The sequence below is a fragment of the Olea europaea genome, unplaced genomic scaffold, assembly GCF_002742605.1.
Source record: "Olea europaea var. sylvestris unplaced genomic scaffold, O_europaea_v1 scaffold405, whole genome shotgun sequence".
NCBI lineage: Eukaryota > Viridiplantae > Streptophyta > Magnoliopsida > Lamiales > Oleaceae > Olea > Olea europaea.
Window position 1 is genome coordinate 403,151 of NW_019260152.1, and position 7,259 is coordinate 410,409.

A 7,259-nucleotide genomic window follows, 5' to 3' on the forward strand; every position below is an offset into this window, starting at 1 on the left:
TTCTAGAAGATGGGGAATATGTGTGAGTGAAGCATGTTACAGCGAATTTTGGAGATTGCAAGAATTAGACTCGTGTGTCTAGTGGGTTTTCTAGGCTGGATCATATTGTAATTTCATATTTTCTATAGTGGAGTTTACTAGCTCGGTCCCGGAGTTTTTACTCTGTTGATCCGTCAACATACTTTATGTTGTTTATTGTTTCATATTACTGATTGGGACATTCAAACCATAGGAAAAATTGACTTGATTGACTAATCATCTAGAACAATTAAAAAGTGTGTTGTTCCTTTTAATTGGTTATTTTAATTCCTCAATATTCACCTATTTACCCTCTCTAGGTGATTTTAGAGTCGAACTAGTAAGTTTCAAGTAGTATCAGAACTTTTCAAGTGGTATTAAAGCCTAAATTTGATTTCTGTCCCTATTTTTTTAGATGTGTAATTCATTATTTGTCCTGCCATATTTTGATAGCAGTAACTATGCGTATTGAAAGGTTAGAATGAAAACCTTCCTAAAATAATAGATGAGCGCATTTGGTTAAGTGTATTAAATGGTTGGACGGTCCCTTTTAGCAGGGTTAATAGTGTCATCACCCCTACTTCTATTGTTAATTGGTCGAAATCTAATTTAGATGAGTGTAATTGGAATAATAAAGCTGACATGCTTTATTTATTGCAATATCCCCTGAAAATTTTAGGCATGTGTCTATGTGTGAGTTAATTAAAGATGTTTCTGATATTTTGCATACCACACATAAGAAAACTCAGGCAGTTGAGAACTCTAAGTTACAGATGCTAACCACTAGTTATGTGAACCCCGTAGCAGCATTGACTGTGAAACCCATAGCAAGATTGTTCCAAATCCTAGAAAAGCCAAATTAGAGGTTTAGAGATTGAACCCCAAATTAGTGAACCAACAAACCCAGCAAGACCGTTGCTTGAAGGACCCATTGATTACACAATCCAAGACTCGCACCCGAGTTGTAGAACGCCACAAGAATTACAATCCTTGATAAGTTCCAATTGTCAATGAAGATGGAGAAGAAAGCACCATAGTCTCTCTATTAAAATTCTCTCGAATTAATGTACAAAGTGTCTAAGGTTACAATGAAATAAAATAATCTATATTTATACTAGACTCAAAACCCCTAGAAAATCTAATGAAAATCGTGCAAAACTCGTCCAAGATTACATTGATATGGAAAAGAAATTAAATCTTGCAAAATACAGAAAAAACAAGAAAAGGAAAATTTTGACCCCGATTTATAACTATGCAACCGCATAGTGTAAATGTATGCAGTCGCATAGTTCATTTGAACTAGCCCCATGAATTCCCTGCCCCTATGTATGCGGTCGTGACCCCTATTTCACTATGCAACCGCATAGTAGTATGGTTGGCCTCCGATTTTGTCCACTTGTATTGAATTGATCCACTTTGTTTCGACTCTCGATTTGAACGAGAAAGTTGCCTCGTTTTACGTCCCAAACATTGTCCCATCAATAGTTGACTGAACTAATGATCCCATCACTTGTTTCACCCGCTTTGCTCTTGATCGTGTCATTGGTTCGCCTTCGATTATCAACAGGTCTCATTTCGCACTTGTCTTTGTCGAGCTTGACTCCTGGATCACATTATTCTCTCCCTCTTCAAAAGGATTCGTTCTGAAATTTGAACCCACATCAAAGAGAGAAAGATCAGATACATTAAAAGTTGCCGAAACATTATACTCACCTGGAAGATCTAGTTTGTAAGTATTGTCGTTGATCTTCTCGATGACTTGAAATGGACCATCTCTATGCAATTGAAGCTTAGACTTTCTTCGTTTCGAAAAATGCTCCTTCCTGAAATGTACCCAAACCCAATCTTCTGGTATGAAATTCATGCGTTTTCTCCCCTTGTTTGTCTGTGACGCAACAAGCTTGCTTTTGTTTTCGATTTGCAACTTGACCTTCTCGTGAAGTGATTTTACCAATTCTACTTTCTTCTTACCATCCAAACTATCTCGCTCATTCACAGGTAACGGAATTAAATCCAACAATGTTAGTGGATTAAAATCATAAATAATTTCAAAAGGAGTAAACGATGTAGTAGAATGAGTAGCACGATTATAAGCAAATACAATGAAAGGAAAACAATCTTCCCAATTTTTCAAGTTCTTGTTGATTACCGTACGCAGCAATTGAATCATCATCCTACTGACTACTTCAGTTGCCTATCGATTTGTGGATGACAAGTTGTAGAAAATAATAATTTTGTGCCTAACTTACCCCCACAAAACTCGCCAAAAGTGACGTAAAAATTTAACGTCACTATCTGACACTGTACTTTTTGGAACCCTATGCAAACACACTATTTCCTTAAAGAACAAGTCAGCGATATGTATGACATCATCAGTTATGTGATATGGTATGAAGTGCGCCATCTTACTAAACCTATCTACCACCACAAAAATTGAATCCCGCTCTTTCTTAGCCCTAGGTAAACCCAAAGCAAAATCCATTGAAATATCAACCCAAGTTTAACTAGGTGTAGGTAACGGTGTGTATAGTCCTTGAGGTAAAACTCTAAACTTAGCACGTTTGTAAGTTATACATTGACTACAAATTCTTTCGACATCACTTTTCATTTTAGGCCAATAGAAATGCTCACCTAACATCTCTAAGGTCTTTTGTATATCAAAGTGCCCCATAAGTCAACCATTATGAGCCTCTCTCACCAATAACTCTCATATTAAAAAAATAGGCACACAGAGTCTATTTTCCCGAAATAAATAATCCTCGTGTTTAAAGAATTTTTCAATAGCCTTTTTGTCACAAGATTCATAAATTTCATAAAAATCTAAATCATTTTCATACAATGCCTTAATGTGTTCAAAGCCAAGCAATTTAGAACCAAGAAAAGTTAGCAATGTATGCCTTCGAGACAATGCATTTGCCACTATGTTTTCTTTACTTTGCTTATACTTAATGACGTAGGGAAAGGTTTCAAAGAACTTTATCCATCTGTCATGCCTCTTGTTCCCTTTCCTTAACCCCACAAATGCTTCAATGACTCGTGATCAGTGTGAATAACAAATTCCTTTGACCATAAAAAGTGTTGCCAAGTCTCCAGTGCTCGAACAAGGGAATGCAACTCCTTATCATATGTTGGATAATTCAATGCTACTCTAATCAACTTCTCACTGAAATAGGCTATCAGTCTTTTGTCCTACATTAAAACTGCTCTAATACCTATTCCTGATGCATTACACTCAATCTCGAAAGTTTTGTTAAAGTCAGCTAACGCTAAAACAGGTGTCTTACATAATTTTCCTTAATTATTCTAAATGTACACTTCTGTTCATCGCCCCAATAAAACCCAATACTTTTCTAATGACCTTTGTAAGTGGTGTAGTGATTGTGCTAAAGTCTTTTACAAATCTCTTATAAAAACTAGTCAATCCATGGAAGCTCCTAACTTCAGTTATGCTTTTAGGCGTAGGCCAATCTTTAATATCTTTAATTTTCTCATCGTCCACTTCAACCCCGTTAGCACTAACTACAAATCCTAGAAATACCACTTTATCCATGCAAAATGTACACTTTTTAAAATTAGCATAGAGTTGTTCATTTCTCAACACTACAAGCACACAATGAAGATGTCCCCCACATGCTCATCAAGATTTTTGCAATAGATTAGGATATCATCAAATTATACTACAACAAATTTTCCAATGAAAACACACAAAACATGGTTCATTAAGCGCATAAAAGTGCTCGGTGCATTTGTGAGTTCAAAAGGCATAACTAACCATTCATACAAACCATACTTAGTTTTAAATGCAATTTTCCACTTATCACCTTCCCTCATGCAAATTTGATGGTATCCACTCTTAAGGTCAATTTTGCTTAAAACACATGCACCATACAACTCATCTAACATATCATCTAACCTAAGGATGGGATAATGATACTTTACAGTTATATTGTGATGGCTTTGCAATCCACACACATTCGCCATATTCCATCTTTCTTTGGCACCAACAACATTGGAATTGCACACGGACTCAAACTTTCCGAACATAACCTTTTCCCATCAACTCCTCTGAAACTCTTTGGTCTCCTCAAGATTACTCCAATAAGCTGGTCAATTCGGAATGACTACTCTAGGTCTGAAGTCAATTTGATGTTCAATTCCCCGAATGGGTGGCAATCCACTCGGTATGCCCTCCGGGAATACGTCTTGAATTCCTGCAAAACAGTTTTAGCCAAACTAAGGAAGGGGTGTTAGCTTCCTCAAAATTGAGGAGTGTTTCCTTATACAACAATAAAAATATCTCTCTTCTCTCGATTATTGCCCTCGTCAACTCACTATCTTTTGCAAAAAAATTCACGCATGATTTTTCTCTCTCTTGTGGCTCCTCTCTCTTTTTCTCTCTAACAGCCATCTCACAATTTTCTCTCTTGCTCACTATCTCACAATTTTCTCTCTATTTTTCTCGCTCACGCATTTCTCTCCTTTTTTCTAACTTACTTACTCTCCTCTATTCCTTATTCCTTAACTTGATTTGGTCCTCATGGACTTGTGCCGGTGCTAATGGTACAAGAGTGATAGTCATACTATCCTTGATGAAACTATAGCGATTTTTATACCCATCATGCATAGCTTTCCTATCATATTGACATGGTCTCCCCAATAAAATATGCCCTGCTTGCATTGTTACTGCATCACACATCACCTCGTCTCGGTAACTACCAATTGATATATTTATTAACGCCCTTTGATTAACCCTAACTTCTCCACTCACATTTAACCATTACAATTTATATGGCCTAGGATGCTTCAACAATGTTAAATTTAACTTCTCTACAAGTGCTACGCTAGTGACATTTGTGCAACTACCACTATCAATAATTATACTACACACTATATTGTTGACGTGACATCGAGTGTGGAAGATATTTTCCCTTGAAACTCCAAGTCATCAGCCTTGATGTGAGCAGTAAGAGCTTTCCTTGCAACAAGTAAATCCCCAACGGCACCTTCAAAATTTTCTCCATCACTAGCCTCCTCCAATGCCAGCATGTCATCATAATTACCTTCACTTTGACTCACGAAGTCTCCATTATCCCACAATACCATTGTCCTTTATTTTGAACATTACAGAGCAATGTGCCCCGACCCTAAGCATCTAAAGCACTTGATGTCTTAACTTCTTGATGGTTGCGATTCCGATTTTGTTATTATTTTGCTAGCACCTTCATCCTTTCCCTTTGGCCAATCATTCCTACCTTTAGGTACAGTCCTATCACCTTTGTTACTATCCCACCTCGGCTTCCAAGATGAATTGGAACCCGAAGTACCTATTAGCTACCTAGTTGTCCCCTTCCTCTTCAATTGTCTCTCCACCTTCATGGTAACGTGCAACATATCCTCTAGCTCCACGTAGTGCTGCAATTCAAAGACATTAGCAATCTCACTATTTAACTCATTCAAGAATCGAGCCATAGTAACTTCTCGATCCTCTACCACATTCGCCCTTGAAAAACCTAACGTTCGACCTAACTAACACCTAGAGGGGGGGTGAATAGGTGTTCATGCGGAATTAAAAAAACTTATCAATTAATTCGTGCAACAAGTCATAAGAATTAAAGTTTGTCCAGATTCATTCACATGTCTTATTTACTTATGTTGAATTACCGGTAACAATAAATAAATTAAAGCAATAAAAGAACACAACGAATGTTGACGGAGAAACCCCAACTGGGTAAAAACTCCGGGCTCAAGCCAGTAGAGATCCACTATTTGTAGAAGGTAACTTACAGTACGTCAGAACAATTGATCCCCTCAATTTTCTAACCTCCTTACTGTTTGAGAACAAGACTCTCCTGGATCTAGCAGATTTGTGCTACCATCCCAGCCTTGTGTGACTTCTACTTCCCGTGAATCGTCAAGCACTCCCACTCTTCAAGCCAGTTCTTCCCGGATCTTCAATCTGAGGATCTTCTGGAAGTTTTATAGGATTTAGAGAAGGTGGTGTTTTGGTGTTTCAAGGTGTGATGTTTTTCTGCAAAAGCCAAGGATTTTTTAATCTGAAGAGTTTAGAAGATTGTTTTGCTTTTTGAACCTTGGTGTGAAAGATATAAAGGATTAATCTCCAAGGATTTTAGAGTGAAGCAATAATATGGCTTCAATGTGTATTTTCTCCATAATCAACTCGAAGGAGACGAATGGTATTTATATGGCTCAACATTTGGTCTTGTGGCGCGTCAAAAATTCGCGAGCTTTTAAATTTAATGTTGCCAAAATAAATAGGTCGCTCGAGCGAGGGACCAGCGTGACTCGAGTGACGTCCACTTCGCTCGAGCGACCTGCTGGCGAGGCTCTAGCGACAGTGGTTCTGCAATCTTGGCTCGAGCGATATCATGGCGTGACTCTAGCGAAATCCCGCGCCGTTTGCAACTTCGAGGCATCCATCACAACCCTAGACCTAGCCTTCAACACTTTGATTAATTGCAACTCAAGTCCCTGAACTATTGGACATTTAACACTTTGGTCCTTGACCTTACAATTATGACATTTTAATCCTTGACTTTACAATTATTACATTTTGGTCCTTGGTCACAGATTTGCCAATTACATATTTCCTAACAAACTCCCCCTTTGGCATTCTGTGACAAAAACACATTTGATAGTCAAGGATGAAAATACATTGACTCCAACCTATCTACTATCTCTGCAATATCTTGTTGATCCTGTTTCCTGAAAAGGCAAAACTCAAAATACCATGTGAAAACGCAAGTGAAATGGGAACAGTAGTCAGAGACAAGATATACATTATATATATCATTAACCAGATTAAGAAGCAATCACAATGTATGTTTAAAACACCAATAAAAAACATTAAGATTGCAAAAACATCAAAAACTTAATTTAGTTAGAACATTGAATATATACTCATCAAGTTCTCATCAAGTTATCAAAAATTAATTTACTCCAACATACTCAAGTCAAATCAATATAACTACGCTCAAATTACTCCCCCTTTTTGTCACAAAGGGCCAAAGAGCGCCAAAAAAATCACAAGAAAAATAAGCTAAGAAGCAGCATCCGCAGCATCTGAAGAATCAGAGCCACTCTCAGCACTCGTGCTGGCCTCCAAATGATCTCGAATCCAGCGCAGCTGACGCTGACAAACAGCAAGAGCACGGCGAAACGAAGTCATCTCAGCTGTCTGACGCTCCGAAGCAGCACGTAACTGCGTGATCTCAGCCAATATA